Source organism: Cygnus olor, chromosome 23, assembly GCF_009769625.2.
Source record: "Cygnus olor isolate bCygOlo1 chromosome 23, bCygOlo1.pri.v2, whole genome shotgun sequence".
NCBI lineage: Eukaryota > Metazoa > Chordata > Aves > Anseriformes > Anatidae > Cygnus > Cygnus olor.
In genome coordinates, this window is record NC_049191.1 from 3,499,770 (window position 1) to 3,515,442 (window position 15,673).

Consider the following 15,673-nt stretch of genomic DNA (forward strand, 5'->3'; position numbering starts at 1 on the left):
TGATAATAGTTACTATTTATTATGCAATAATAACCCCCTAGCTGCATGCTTTTCTTAAAAAAATCTGGGTTTTGGATCACATATTTTTGATTCAGTGAAAAGAAGAGTACATGTATACAGGGAAGTAATACTGGTATCGTGGTGCTTCTAAAATTTGCACGTTTAGGTTTCCTTAGGCTAGTGAAGGAGGCTGAAATAAAGGAGCACCCTAAGCACATCTGAGTATACACAATCTTCTGACACTCCGTCCCCAAGTCTGCTCTTTATTTTGTGAGATCTAGGAACAGCTGGTTCATTTCACATGCAAGATAGGAGCATCAGTGGTAGAAATAGCAAGCAGATTGTAAATGGACTGGTTTTAAAATGGTCATTGGCCTCTCTTCCTCCAGAGAGGTACAGAATATCAGCTTTTCATGTGCAAAGCTAAACACTGATTAACAATTCCAGTCATGAATGTCCCAGCCAAGAGCCAGTCCAGGGTAGCTGAGGGCACTTTTCAAGGGGAAAAGGAAGTTTCTCTATTAATCTCTGACTTTTTAAAAAGGACAAATCTGATCTTTAGAAGCCTAAATTTGCACATTCTAACTTATGCCCAAAGCTTAAAAATAAAGCAGAAATGTGTCCAAAGGCATATTCCTGAGACTCTTCATGGGATCAGAAAAAAGCCACAGATGTATGTGCACCATGCATCAAGACACATAAGAAACGACATGGCATTCTTACCTGTAATAGCTTCCAAAGCTTTCTCCGTCTATATTTACGAAGTTTTGTTCCATCTGTCATCCCAGCAAAATTATGTTATTTCTGTTTTTGGGAAACTTCTGCATCCATATCATTTCACTTGCTTATCAGTATCTCAGTCACACCTGTGCAGTGCTGTCAACCATGTCCTGAAGGCACAGGAGAGCCTGAGGTATTCCTGCAATTAGAACTTGCAAAAATAAAAAAATAAAAAATGTACTGATAAAATCCCAAACTGACTTTGTTCCCTCCGAGAGCAGCCAGGAAGACCACTCCAACAGAAACCACCCCACTGACAGCAGCAGACCTGGTCTCAGGGAGATCAACCAGGTCAAGTTCACGTAATTACTTCTCAGAGCAGAAACACATTGCAGAGAGCATTTGCAAGCAGTTTTATTTCTCCTTTTGACCATCTCCGCATACTGTCAACGTCCATCTGCACGTCAGGTAAAAGTCAAGTTAAACTGCATATAAAGAAACTAAGCAAAGCAAGCTCCTTCTACAAGCAACCTGCAGGAAATTGTTTCCTTGAAGTCCCTCTAAACAAACCATAACAAAATACAGAGCCTTACGATCTGCAGAGCTCTGTGCTTGATAGCCATATGCTGCTGAAGTACTACATACATAAAATGGAAGCATTAAAAAAAAAACAACAGCTACAGGGAGTGCTGGAGCCACGATCTGGGGAGTAAAAGTGGGCTAAACTGGCAAGTGAGGAAAACTGAGACTCGGGAAGGTGTACGAGTTTCAGAAATCCAGCAAGGCCTCTCAGCAGGGCAGCTCCGTGTAGGCAACATGTACGCTATCAGCCAAAGCACAAAATGAACCACGACTCAGCTCTGTCAAGTGAGTCTCTCTGTAGCTGATCTTATCTCAGCGTGAAGTCTTCCTCCTACAGCAAACTTGGCTCACCAGACAGCTAATCCCACTAACATAGGATGAGAAAGACTGGGAGATTCTTATCCACGATGAGCACCATCTACCTCGGGCTACAGAGCTTCACTGAAGTTCATCTTCTCACAGCTTCAAGTCTGGCCTCTGCACCAAAATCACGGGGCAGCTTCGCTCCCCTAGCGCCTTGCGGCATTACCTCCAGCAACCTGATCACACTTCAGTTTGCTCTGAGTGGGGGCTTAAACCAAACGCTTCCAGAGGTCCCTTCCAAGCTGAATTAACCTGTTTTTCTGTGATTCTAAGGTAGCCAAACAGGTGCTCCATAAAAAGGGACAGACCACTTTGTGATGCCACGTCCCTACTCGAGGGACAGTTTCCTTGTGAGCCAAGCTAACTGTCAGCTTCAATCCAAAGAGATCTGATCATTAATGTAATTTAATAATTTAACCGATGCAATTAGACATCTGACTGACACGTGATCCCTTCAGAACCACTACCGCTCCGCGAGTATGCTGTCTCCTCCACACAGCCCCACAGCTGTGATCACATTGAGCATCAAGTGAGGACAGAATTGCAAAACCTCCCTGGTGTGCCTCGGGCCATGCGCTTAGACACGTGCTAAGGCCCCGTCCTGCGCTGCCAACCACGGCACTGGCACCATCGTCGTACATAACACCGGGTCTGCTTCTGAGCTGTGTGGAGCTCCAGTTCAACAGAGACAGACCTGCTGCAGCCAGGGGTGCGGGGCACTGAGCTTCGTCAGGCTCGGCAAACTTCGTGGGGGAGTCTCCCCGGGCACCCTTCTCTCGGTCTTTCCTCAGCTGCGTTGAACATTATTTCAAATGCAGAACTTAAAAGTGAAAAATGCCAGGCAAGCTCCGTGAAATAGGTTTCAGAAAGTTCTCCATCCCTTCCCACCTTCACCTTACCCTGTATTTCTAAATCCATTCTGAACTCATTGTCAGATGTCTGGTGGGACTGTTCTCGATGCTGTGTGGAGAGCCTGGCCAGTCACATTTCTGTGTAAAACCTTTCATTTCACACAACAATTCCCACAAAATAGTTTTTTGAGGTCATTCTTGTGCTAGTTTTATTGTGTATGTAAAACTCAAGTTAATAACTGTGGCTCTCCTCTTTATAAGGCCCAGTGACTCAGACCTCAGCCAGATGGTGCAGGAACTTTTGCTCATGCTCCAGACCCGGGGCAATACCTGCAGTTAGCGCAGCAAACTCCGCACCGTGCTGAGCTGACCTCATGTCTCAGGTACCACCTCCTCCAGGGAGCAGGAAGGGCACATCTGTTAGCAGCAGGAGGACCTGACAGCAATGTTATACGCATTCAATGATGGAGTTTTGTTGGTTCTTTTTTTCCAGACTTTGGACTCATCATTGCAGCTGTTGGTCATCATGAGCACACCTCAAGTGCATCTCCTACCTTAGTGCTATCGGAAAGGAATCCAGCTCACGCACACCACGACCACCTCAAGATGAATGCCAAGACAGAGCTGCAGACAGCCAGATCTCACCAAAAGCTCACTGCTGATCCCAGCCGAAACCCAAATGCTGCTGCGCCGTCAGAGACCGACAGGTTTTTTGCATAAATTGCCAACGTGGGTTTGAATGCTGCTAGGGCCTGTCCTCTGACAGCACTTTTTGAAACGTGGATCAGCCAAAAATGCTTCCACAGCTACAACCTCTGTACTGCCGGGGTACTGCATGACGTGCAGCTGTGGCCATTACGGTGAGCAGCTGGCCACCTGGAGCCTTCCCATCACATAATGTCCACCTTCCTGGTCAGACAAAGCATCAATTACAGGTTGGAATGACTCATTACTGCTCCCTAAGTAGAAGGAAACTCAGAAGAACCTTTCCACAATTCAAGGAAATAAAATCCCTCTGCCATTACTACGGTTTATTGGAGTTCCTAAGACAAAGAGATGCCTGAAAAGGATAAAAGGACATGAACAAGGAGTAAAGCATATCCAGAAGAGAAGAAAAAACAGTGTTAAAATGTGGGAGAGTAACCAGATAGAATTCCTGGTGAGAAATACATTTTTATTTATAGGAATAATATGTTGCAAAATCTTCCTCATTCTTGAGAGCTTGCTTCCAGAGCAGCACATGGGAAGCTGAGGATCATTAAAAGTTTCTGCCCACAATGGGGCATCTCCTGTTGAGGTGCAAAATATAAATTGGTCTGCGACAGTAGGAGAGGCAGCAGGAAACGAAATACCCACCGCTGGGTGTTTGGTATTCATGTGAGTTGTGCCACCCCCATCTGTCCTTGACTTGTACCATCTTTTTAGGGTTTTTCCTCTGACTTCTCATTAGGTTAAACTGTTATTTGCGTTCAGAATCAAAGAAGGAAAACCGAACGATAGGAACAGAAATTATTTTATGTTACTCTGCATATGTAGGACTGCAGAGGGTGCCAAGTCCGAGCAGAATCTAAGCTGGACTGCAAATCCCCTCCGAGATCCTACTTGCAAGGCTTCTGCTCTACCTACAAGCAAAAAGCACAATCCTCCACTGCACCAGAGATCAGAGAAACACAGGTGTATGTGGTTAGACAGGATTTAAGGTCTACAAGTACATGTTAGACAAATATGTATTTCAGGGAATTTTTCTCTCTGCTGCCACAAAAGGTTATTGCTGACAGCTGTGTATGAGAAATTATAGTGTGTGTAGCAATCTTAAGGACACCACATGAAATTGCATTACAGCTGTGATGGCAAAAAAAAAGTGACTATTTTTCTGATGGAGCCTATTACACAGGACTTCAAGTCGTGTTAAAAAATACTGTCAGTCTCGGATTTTCCTATTGCTTCAACTGGCAAAAATCTAGCCAAACTGAAAGAACGAAGATGACAACTGCAGCAATCCTGAAAGCCTGTTCTCAGAGGGAAAGTTGCACGCTCTTCTAATGCCTACTCACATGCCCTAAACCCTTAGTTCAGCTTCTGCAGTAAGCAAAGCAAATGGGACATGTGATTACTTCTGGTTTCCTTGCTTTTTAGTAAGTGAGCCTCTCGTGTGACTTGTTGACAGAAGTGAATGATACGATCAAGAGGTAACACTCCCTCCACCTCAACTGGGAACATCTTATTGTTTGGGAAATTCATTACATTAGGAAGAAAAGTGCACACTGCGGGTCAGGAGATGGATTGTACTCAGATATCTGTGCTTTGTTTCCAAACAAACAGATTCTCTCCATGCTGTTGAACGTCACTTGAGCTTCAGGTGTCCCAGTTTCCCACTCTTTGCTCATTGTCGAGCTCTCACTTCAGGCAAACACAGCACCCACTTGCCTTTGCCTCGAGGCACTAGTGTAATATAAAATAAATATTAATAACAATTAAGAGTGCTTGGACATGCAAGGTTAACTGTGGCCTGCCTCTGGCTGTCATGAATATGAACTTTGCAAATTTGTCCACAGAAACTAGAGCTATGTAAAGCTGCCATACCCAACACACATTTAGCGAAGACACGCAGCCCGGGCAGCAGCAACGGCATCGCTCTTCCAGACTTGCATCCACTGTGCCAGCTTCGCAAGGTGATTTCTCTTCACGCACTTTGTTCTGCATGTTAAAAAAATGGCAAACACTACGGTATAAAAGCTACGGGGAACGTCTCTGTCGACATATCAGTTTATGTCAAACTAAAAACTCTGAATTCGTGCCAAATATAAAGTCAAATGCCTTAATGGAGATATTCATAATCTGTGAATAAAAGTAAAAGCTAATGCCATTTTGCCTTTTATTGGTGTCAGTAATCAGCATTCTCTATATGCAGATGGCAAAAACCTGATAAGCCTTTATGTGATTATTAGTGAATCTAGATCGGATATGGGCATCTTATTCAAAGGAGTCTATAAAATTGTTGATACTGTCTGCCCTTTTCTCCTTATAAACATTTGTCAATTCACTCCCCATCTGCTCTTCTGTGTATACACATGCCCAGGCTAATGTTAGCTGAGGCTGCAATATAGCTATGTTAAATAATTTTATCTGATTTGTTGGATGATGGTATTTCTAATGGAAAACAACATGGTAATTTCAGAATGTTACTGATTAGATGAAAATGATATTGCATCAAAGTTACTTCCTTAATTTATTCTGAAAAAAACAAGAAGGATTTCTCTATTAAGATGCTTAATTAAAATCTATCTCTCTCCATACAAAATCTATACTTCAGGTCCTGCATGTCACGTCTGAAAAGAACAAAGGCTGATTAGCATCTTTTACACTCTGCTTTTCTTTATGTCACTTATACATTCATTACAGCAATTCCAGCCAGGTTTGGAAGGTCTGAGAGAAAGGGCGCTATTGTACGGACTGGCTGAGCAAAGGCAGAAGAACAAAAGAATGCAGCTGAGCTTTTTAGGTTTCCAGAGAAAATGGGGGGAGTGGTTGGAGTCCAGATGGGCAGGGGGGTGGGGTATGGTGGGGAGATTTTAGGGCAGCAAACAGTTACTCCTTCCAGGGAATCCGAGAGGAACACAATGCATAAATAACATCACAGGAACTGAGGGTGAACTCCAGCTGCTCCGTCGCTCTCACAGATTTTCAGGATTCCCTCCTAAACTTAAAAGTGAAATAGGAAGGAGGCGATCTGGGCATCAGCAGTACGGCACACACAGACGTGCATGCACGGAGATGCACACAGGCACACGCTCTTGCAAAAGGGTAGTAAGAACTGCAAGAGCAAAAATGAAATTCCAGCTCTTTCAGTGAAGGAATGAATTACACGTTGCTGACTCGCAAAAAAAGAGCCTTCCTAGCCTTTAGTGCCTCTTTCTTTAACATATTACGTACAGAGAATTCTGAGATCTCTGAGTATGGGAACTTTCCATCTTTCCTGCTCCTGAAAACTGAAGTTTGCATCAACCCAAATATCTACTTTATGGGATGTGTTTGCACCTTTCAGCTGCAAACCAAGAAGATGTTGGTTTGAAATAGAAAAGGCATATATTATAAGATCCTTAAAATATTGTTTTATACCATATCCTAAGCAAGACAATGAAGTCCTAGCAATTCTATATGTGTTATTTGCATCTGTGGAAAGGAAAATAATGAGGTAGTTAGCTGCATGTTGGGCAGAACATCTGGTGAAAACCTGACACTCGCTCTCATAGAAGACCTAGTTCTGTTTTTATTCTCTATGGCTGCAGTGGGAAAAGCCTTTTGCAACCACTGCCATTTTCAGTGCCACACAATGAGACTCACGATCAGCTCCTCTCCGCTGCTACACCTCCGCTGAGGCTGAGACCTAACAGCTGGCTCTGGGAGCAGCACCCGTGAAGCCCCACTCCCTGTACTAACCCCTACCAAATCTTCCAGCAGGATGCCTCTCACAAGCCCCAGGACATCACGAGACGTCAGAGTACCCCGGTCTCCCTACCTGAGAAGCATGTCTGCCAGCTCCCCAGCAGGAAATTTGGGGAGGATTTGGAGGAGAGCTAAAGGATGTGCATTCTGCTTGCCTGCCTGGGGTCCATTGGCTTTCTCTCCTCAAGGCTGCTTCCAGCATTCCTGGGATCTCATGCAGAAGTCAGGAGAACAGAAAACTTTTATCTTGTGTTGCACGTGAGCACTAAAACACTGTCAAGGCGTGGTGGGCCCAGGGTTGCCATCTTCATTCGAGCTGGAGACAGACTGTTTTCCTTTCCTCTCCGCCTGACCAAAAACACAAGCCAATCACTTTCCTCTGCTCTCCCCATCAAGAAGAGATAAGAGGAGTGTGAGAAATAGCAGCATAACACCGTGCCCCTTGCAGTGCCCATTCTCTTTAGGTTTACCACTGTAAATGTGCCCCCTCAGCTGCCCTGAGACGCAGGGCTCAGCTCAGGCACAGCGCTGGATGCTGTCCCAAAGGCGCTTAGACAGCTGGAGAAGACCCAAAGATAAGAAGCAAAGAGGGGGATTAGCTTTCGCTAATTCGTGTCAGTGTCATTTAGACCCAGAACCGCCATTAGCAGCCAAGCTATTCATAAACACAGCCAATCTCCTTTTAGTAGCTTTCCAAAGGAGCTGAAAACACACTTGGTATCCAAGTCTGGGTGCAACACAGATTGTCCCCAGCCTCCATCAACTCGATTAAGCAACAGCATCAGACAACAGACTTCAATTCCCTTTTTAGATCCAACTAAAATAAACACACGAGACGTTTCATTTAAAGTGTTACCTTGTGTTCTTCTCACTTAGCACTTGGGAGACGTGTGAAGAACAGCCGAGCAGGCTGCAAAGCTGTGCAGGTCCCAGGCTGTGCAGGGCACGGATCCTGCTCTGCTCCCCGCCACGCCGAGGAGAGCGGGGCTAGGAGCTGCCGGGGAGCAGGCAGGTGAGAACGGCCAGCACAGGCCACTAGGCTGTTAAATGGAGGAGGACAGGGTTTGGGTGCAGACAATTGTGGCGATGAGAACAGAACAGATGGCCGGAGGAGCAGCAGAAGAAAGACAAAGAGATGGTTTTTGGAGGACCACTCCCCTGGAATGCCTGTTTTGAGACAAAACTAATATGCAGGAGAGCCCCACGTACACCTGAATGTGTAGGACCACCCAGCCTCACCCCTGGAAAGTGTATTCTCCAAAGTCTCCTATCCTCAATATACTTACAAATAGACACTTAAAAAAACACACATGGAAAAGCCAAACAGTCTGTGGCATGGAGTGCATTTGCTCATGTCTCCTATATTTTTCTGTTATACATAAAATAAAACTTTACCACAATACAATGAGCTGCCAAGTGCTGACATCTCCACAACTACAGGCATGCTGGACAGAGTTCCCTGTTTCAGAGGCTACAGATTAAGTAGGAAATACACTAATGAGACAGGAAACTTATAAATAGGAGACCATTATACCAAACTATTCAACCTGCTCCTGATGGCTCATTGTCCCACGCAACACAGATTGTCTGCTTAAAGTGGTCTACATCATGCTGCTCTATGATTTCCCCTGAACACTGCCTGGGAATCCTTCCACAAAGACCCCTTTGTTCGGAAGCACCTACAAAAACAACTTATCATTCTGGATTTTGCTAAACAGTTTGGGTTTGGGAGTTAGCGGTTTTTTGCTTGTTTATTTTTGATCCTAGCCTTTATTAAGCTTCACAGCTCTGATAGGCTCAGCCTTCTCAGGAGAGATTGGAAACCAGCCCTAAATTGTGTTAGGCAAGATATTTTTTCTGAAATAAGCTAGAAATCGTCGGTTATTTGGACACTGAGGATAATGCCAGCTTTGTCAAATCATCGGAGAGGTGTGCGGTTGCTTGGGGTTCCTTCTGGATGCATAAAGTGATTAGTGGCTTTGGCAGATATCATTTTGTCTGTCTTTTGCCCTCGTCTGATCATCAGCTCTTCCATCTTGCCCTCGCTAATCAGTTTCTCTTTCACGTAATATTTGTGTTTCTCATCCATCAGCTCACTGCTGATAGTCCAGCTGAAGTTACCACCGTTACTTCCAGAGAGGCGCCTTTGTTTCAGCCTCACTCCCGAAGTCATTCCATCCCATGCTAAAAAAACACAGGTGCCAAAACCTGCTGACTTTTTATCATTTTGCCCCAAACAAGAAAACGTACAAAAAGACGGGGAATTGCTCACTTATGTAAGCATCACAACATTACAACCCCGTTTCATGTTTTCTGCACTTAAAAAAAAGTGTTACAGTCTTGCTGGTGAATTTGCTTCCTCTGCTGAGGAGACTCTTTAGCTACCTTGTGTGCACATGGGCTGTTAGGCACTCAAACACGGTATTTATTCCTGTGCTACCAGCTGGATGTCACGTCTACACCTGCTCTTGCGGCAATCACTGTCATCCAAGCAGCCTCTCTCCTGCTCTTTTGCACTAAAAAAAAAAATTCCTACAACACCCAGCACCCTTTGGGTTCCCAGGTCTCACTGTAAAGGTGTGGAACAAATGTCTGCAGGGCTGTCTGCATGGCAGTGAGGAGGTATCCGTGAGCTGGAATTTAAAGTAAGCATCTAGAATGCTCCAGCATCCAGCTCCTCTGTCGTATTTCATTTATGTAGACACGTCTCTTTTCAAAGAACTCTGTTACTACTGAAACATGGCGATGTCTACTTGCTGAACACTGAGGTTTCCACTTGCTGTGCTCTGCATGTTCTAAAGCAGCTGATCATTCCTAGAAAACCAGGGGCACAAACGCAAGTGCCCATCCCTGACTGTGGTAATTAAGTGGTGTGGACATTTGTACTAACCATGGAGCTCAAGAAAGAATACAAGAAACAGGAATCGGCAACCCAGCTCTTCTGTGCGTGAACATACAGCAAAGGGTCTTCTTTCAACATCAACCAGAATTTCGGGTATTGAATAATTGTAATTATAGCAGCAGTAACATGTATGTAACTTGCAGTTGTATTCATTCTGCAATTACTACACTTGATAGAATAAAGTCATGAGACATTAAGCTGTATACTACAGTCAGAATATTCCATGCAATGTCTACCACAGGTGCACAGGCCCTATAGATATATAAATACAACACCAGAACATAACCCCCAGTAACTGTGCTGTGGCCATTCACAAGCAGCCACACAGGTTCCAATACCTCCCCAGAACCCTCCCACCCTCTGAAGGTAACCACGTCTAACAGGCTGCGTTACAGACCTCACTTCATTACAGACCGCACTCCGACACAAACTGACTTCGGTGGGGATTACAGCGACGTTAACATAGGTGCTGTAGTCTAATGACCTACAAACTGCAATCTCTAAAGGTATGACGGATCCAGCACGTGATGTATCACTCCTGTTCTCTGAAAGTTAAGGTACCCGACAAGAATAAGTGTCAGCATGAAGACAGGCGAGTCCTTGGTCACATTCATGACCTTCACAGTGAAACCCCAATACCACATAACTCAGAACACAAAGCAAGGCAAGGAAAGAAGCCATCAGAGAAGGCAAGGAGGCAGTCACAGTACTGTTAGTGCCACTCTGCCCTTTCTGCTTCTCTAAGACTGGCATCTTCACAAGAAGCCTGACTCTCAGATCTCGCACTTGTCTAATTCGAAATCAGGAAAAGTGTGGCCAACAGACACAGTGGAGACAGGCTGTTGAGTATTTTTTTCCTCATCACTGAAGGGTTCCCTGCTGGTTGTAATCAAGATCCATAAACTCACAACGTAAGTCAGTGTGAAAGCTGAGATCTTAGCCTCATTTATTGCTGCTAAATTCAACCAGACGTACACACTCGCTTGTATTCCAATCTGCTGTGCAAGCCTAAGAACGATGCCCAAGTCACTTGGTTACCTTTCCAGCAGCACGATGCTGTGAAACAAGGCAGGAACTCGAACCCAAGAGACACATAAAAATCAGACTGGACAAAGCTCTGCACTGAACATACAGTGAAGAAAGATCCTGAACTGGTCTCTAGGGATTAAGCAGAATCACTTAATAGATCTCTTTTGTCTCAACTTACATGACAAAACTTACAGTTAGCACTTGAGCAAGGTATGACAACAGTCAGAACCTTCCCCTGACAACCACGTACTCTAAAATTCAAGGAATTCACACAGCAATGTAAATGTCCTTTCATTTTCCTTTAAAAAAAGTAGAGTGAAAACAAAAGTAAATGTGTTCAAATTTAAATAAATGTAACACTAAGTTTATCTGAACCTACATTCCCTCACAGACAATAAATTAGCTTAGCTTACCTTACAGATATTAATTTAGTTTAGTTAGGGGACAGCTAATATTGTTGCACTGCATTTTTTTTTTACACAAACACATGTAAAGATCAGAACATCTCCTGTTGTCCAATAACTCACTGCTCAGTTAATTGGTTTGTGGTTAGCAAAGTAGCTGTTTCTCAGTGGGGACTAACTGCATACCAGCTATGAACTTGAAGTAAAGCCAATTATCAGCTAGAAGTAAAGAAACAATCTGTAAAACACCTCAAAGAATGCAAATCTTCAATGTCAGTTGCTGAATGGAAATGCACAAATAGAAAGACCTGCCCTAAAATCAGCTATGATACAGGAGCAAGCGAAGTTAAACTCACACACACACCGTGTCTAAAAACAGGGCTGTAAGTCAAACAGACTTCCCTAGCTGTAAGCAGTCCAAACACCCTGCTTTTTACATCCAATACAATTCAGAACAAAAAACAGTGGAAGACATTAAGGCAGCAGGCGAAGTTTTCTCATATAGAGAAGAAAAATATGTAAAAATCTAGCCTTCCCTCCTCCTCCCAGCAGTAACAGTACACCGACGAGACAGACCTCCGAATATTTTCTCTCTCATCACCAACAGGATGCCCTGCTGGGTGTAATCAAGATCCACAAACTCGGGGCTTCAGCCAGTGTGAATGCTGCGCTCCCAGGACTGCCGTGTGTAGTGATCCTAATCTCAGAGCTACGCTTGGCATTCCACGCCAAGGCACTGCTTGTCACTCTGGGCTATTGATTCCTATTTCTAGTTTCATTTTTTTGGTTTTATGTACTTCACATTGGTATAAAGTAGTGAAGCCTTCACCTCAGCTTAAGCCATTTATGTTTCAGCAAATATGGAGTGGGTGACTTAAAGCTGCAAGGCGAAAGTGTTGCACAACCAAGCACTGAGAAAAGTACTCTTGTACCTCACAGCTTTCGTTTGTCCTTATCCTCGACCGCCAGAAATTAAGCTTGTTGGATAGAATTCCGTAGCATCTGAACACCTTTTTTTTTGTTATAAGCAATCAAGCTGAAATTTTCATGTTATTTGACAATATTTTACCTGATAGTGCACAGTTGCTTTCTTGGAAAATTCAAGTTTCCTTCTTTATTTGCCACGTACATATCACCGTGGTAATTCCTCTTCTGTATATCAATGATTTTCTTTTACACATTTGTTGTTCATACGTTATGTATATCAAAATGTCATTAAATGCCAGGGCAGGAGCAACAAGATAGCTGTATGTACTTACTCTGTGTGATTAATACTGAATGTAATCTTGCTCGTAATATACTTGTGTAATAATTTTACCTGTAAGTTATTACTAATGGTCTGAATATTTTCACTTCAAATTACCCTGAAGATGTCATAGCACTTGCTTACTTCTATTATAAGTCTTTCTATCTGTCATCATTTGTCAGTGGTGTCAAGGCCAGAAAATATTTGTCCATATAAAGAAAATTCCACTTAAAACAGTAAAAGCTTCTGAAGTTGAAATGGTGCATTCAGTATGCTAACTTGAAGACCTCCAAATGTGGGACTCTCTCTGAAATTAGTGCCTGCTTCTTGGTGTGGAGGCATCAGACGTGAGTTTGGAACAAGAGCAAGAATAACATTTACAGTAAGTGCTGTATGTGAGCAACTAAACTACCAAGGCGACCAATTGCACTCACTTCCACAACAAAGCACTCACCGTACCCAGTGCAAGGAGCGCCGCAGCCTTTCCGCCACGCTGGCACTGCAGAGAGCTCCTCCAGATCCCCTCCTGGCTCGTCTCCTCCCATCTTCCTACCAGCAGAGCTGCTCTCTTGATGGTTCTTTTTTACACGCACAGAGTAAGCTTGCCGAGGAAGGCACCATGCTTTCTTCTTTGCCTACGCACACTTTAGCATAATCTGGGTTCTGAGGGAATTAAAAGAAATAAAAATTTGCCTTAGTTTGCAAGGGACAGTCCTTTCCATAATACAATACTCTACAGCAGTGCTTTTGGGAAATACCCTTAAGTTTTCATTTTTCTGCTTTTGCATTTCTGGCTGTCCATAGTTAGATACATTCCCTCTTCAGATATATTAAGGCTGGTGACTCTTGCTGCCTTTGTGCTAATTTATGTTTGAGTGTTCTGTGATTCATTTGCTCGTTTGAACAATACTGAACAACTAAAAAAAAATAACAATACCTAAAAATAATACTTTTTTTTTAAAGCAGAAATTGTACAAATTAATTCTACCTTGCTATTCGGCTGAAATGAAACCAAGAATTGCAGTTACAACACAGAATTTCTATGCCCTCGTAAGTCCTTCTCAATGCTCACATCATTTATGAGACCTTGTAGTTTGTGAAGTTGCGTTTAAAAACGAAACAAAACAAAAAACCACACCAAACCCCAGAATATATCCACCACTGGGACCTCTTCAACGAGCCCAGCCTGACTCCTCCTGTTCTCTAAGATCATAACTCTTAGGCTTTTGATTCCCTTAGTCCTGAAACTATAAAAATCTTCTTTCTATAAGGTCTTTTATTGTTATCCACATAGTCAATAGTGTCATTTTCATTCATATCATTCTGTAGGGAAGTTAGAGGAAATGAACCAGACGGAACAGAGCTATAAATAAGACTCAGCTACGCTGTTCCCAGTGCAGATTCAACAGCATTCTTTTAAAACCACAAAAGTACAGCTTGGGAATGATGGGAAGTTTTCTTCTCACTCGACTTCTCAGATTAGCTTTCATGCGGTGGCCAGTCTTTATTGTTGACTTATGTGAAAAAAAGATGCATTTGCTTAAAACTAGCTCTGCGAGCACAAACACCACAGCAGGCACACATTGCGTGTACACGTTAGCTCACACTTATGAGAAAAATCTCCAGAATCGTAGAGTTCTTATGCATAAAGGATTCCGCTTAGAATTATTTCTTAATGAAAAGAGCCTTTAGGGTAAAGAGGCAAATCTCACAGCAAATGGATTACCATTGGTTTTCTTAGGGGCTTGGCGTGCAATACAACGGACTGTTTGCTTCACAGCAAGATCGCAATGTATAATGCTGCTACCTTTTTGTGTGAAATCCTGAAAAAAAGCAAGTGCAAAAATCCACAGGCAGTTCTGCTGTGCTGACAAAACACTGCAAATACCAGCTTTATGTAAATCCTTAGGAACAAAACAGGCCTACTGGTGCTCTGCCAGAGATGCAGGGACAGCGGCTCTTAAAGCCCTCTTGAGCAGCCTAGCACGAGGGAGCAGGGCTGCCCCCCCTCTGCTGGGTGCCATTCATCCTTTGCATTGGGGTAACCGGATAGGTCTTTAAGTTCCAAGGAGCAGGCTGTGCATAAACAAAGCATTAATGAAAAAGGGAATGTAATGATCTCGAGAGAAGCCTGACAGCACAGCTAAAACCACAGGGGAGCAGCAACAGCAACCCTGAGCATCTCACCTGTAATTAAAGTGCCGAGGAGCCCAGGTACCGCTGCTCATTAATATTCACCTGCAGAAATGGAAGACAGAGAGGCAAACATGGAATGCTAATATTGGGTCCATCCTTTCTCCGTACACACTTGCTTCTTCCTTTCCACATGGGCCAGCAGCATCTCAGAGCTCAGCCAAACCAAACACGACGCGGCCAGCAGCCACAGGCAAGCTGAAGTGGCCGTGTGCTGTGGAACTTTAAGGCAGGGGAAATTTCTGCTCTTGTTAATTTATTCTGTGCTAAGAACTTGGCATCTAAGGATGAGCCTTTTGTCATATCATGCAGCACCGAGAGACACTCGGGAGATGAACAATGTAAAACAAGAAAGCGCTGCATGTTGCCCAAGGCATGTGGTAGTTTGTTGCCAGTTTATGTTTCACGCAGGTTGGCTCTATTAGCTCCAACAACCTAAAAAATTGAGCAGTGAAGCCCACAGCAGATACCTTTGGGAGCCTCACAGTGCTTCAGGAAGAGACTTTTGGAGACCTAAGTCTTAACTCCAGAAGCCAGCGGGAGCAGCTGCCTAAGCCAAGAGCAGAGAGGTTCCCATCACCAGGCTTCCTGCAGGTTAGGAGAAAGGGAAAAACAGGTTAGGAGAAAGAGATCTGAAGAATACAGCTCTGCACACTCATCCATTTCTGATCACGGAACAAATGCTCATCTCAACAATAAAACTGCCCCAATGGTGGCAAAACACGCAAGCAGCATGCAGGACATTTGTGAAAGGGAAGTGTGGCCCAGAGCAGACAGGCAAGGGGAACAAAACGGTCAGAGCCTGGGGTCTTGGCAGCCTCATCCCATTACGTGGCAGGACCAACGCCTCTGGCACACAGCGGCGAGCGTCCTGCAGTGAGGACAGGGGGAGGGATGCCCTTGGATATGCTGAAAGCAAGGCCCCCACTGTGCACAC

The 15,673-nt window shown here is 44.0% G+C and overlaps 2 long non-coding RNA genes across 2 annotated transcripts in view; both read right to left on the reverse strand.

The window, feature by feature from the left end:
• The window catches only part of LOC121058858, a 60,411-nt gene extending 51,567 nt beyond the window's left edge, over positions 1 to 8,844 (reverse strand). The window contains exons 1-3 of the long non-coding RNA XR_005814377.1: positions 7,819 to 8,844; positions 5,100 to 5,213; positions 724 to 4,958 (exon numbers count right to left, since the gene is read on the reverse strand). This is a non-coding gene — a long non-coding RNA (uncharacterized LOC121058858). The remainder of the gene's footprint in view (positions 1 to 723; positions 4,959 to 5,099; positions 5,214 to 7,818) is intronic.
• Positions 8,845 to 12,807: 3,963 nt separating this feature from the next.
• LOC121058885 lies at positions 12,808 to 15,363 on the reverse strand. Its single transcript, XR_005814384.1, has 3 exons — positions 15,207 to 15,363; positions 14,731 to 14,781; positions 12,808 to 13,206 (listed from the first exon to the last, which is right to left on the reverse strand). It is a non-coding gene; the product is annotated as an uncharacterized LOC121058885 (long non-coding RNA).
• Positions 15,364 to 15,673: the final 310 nt, after the last annotated feature.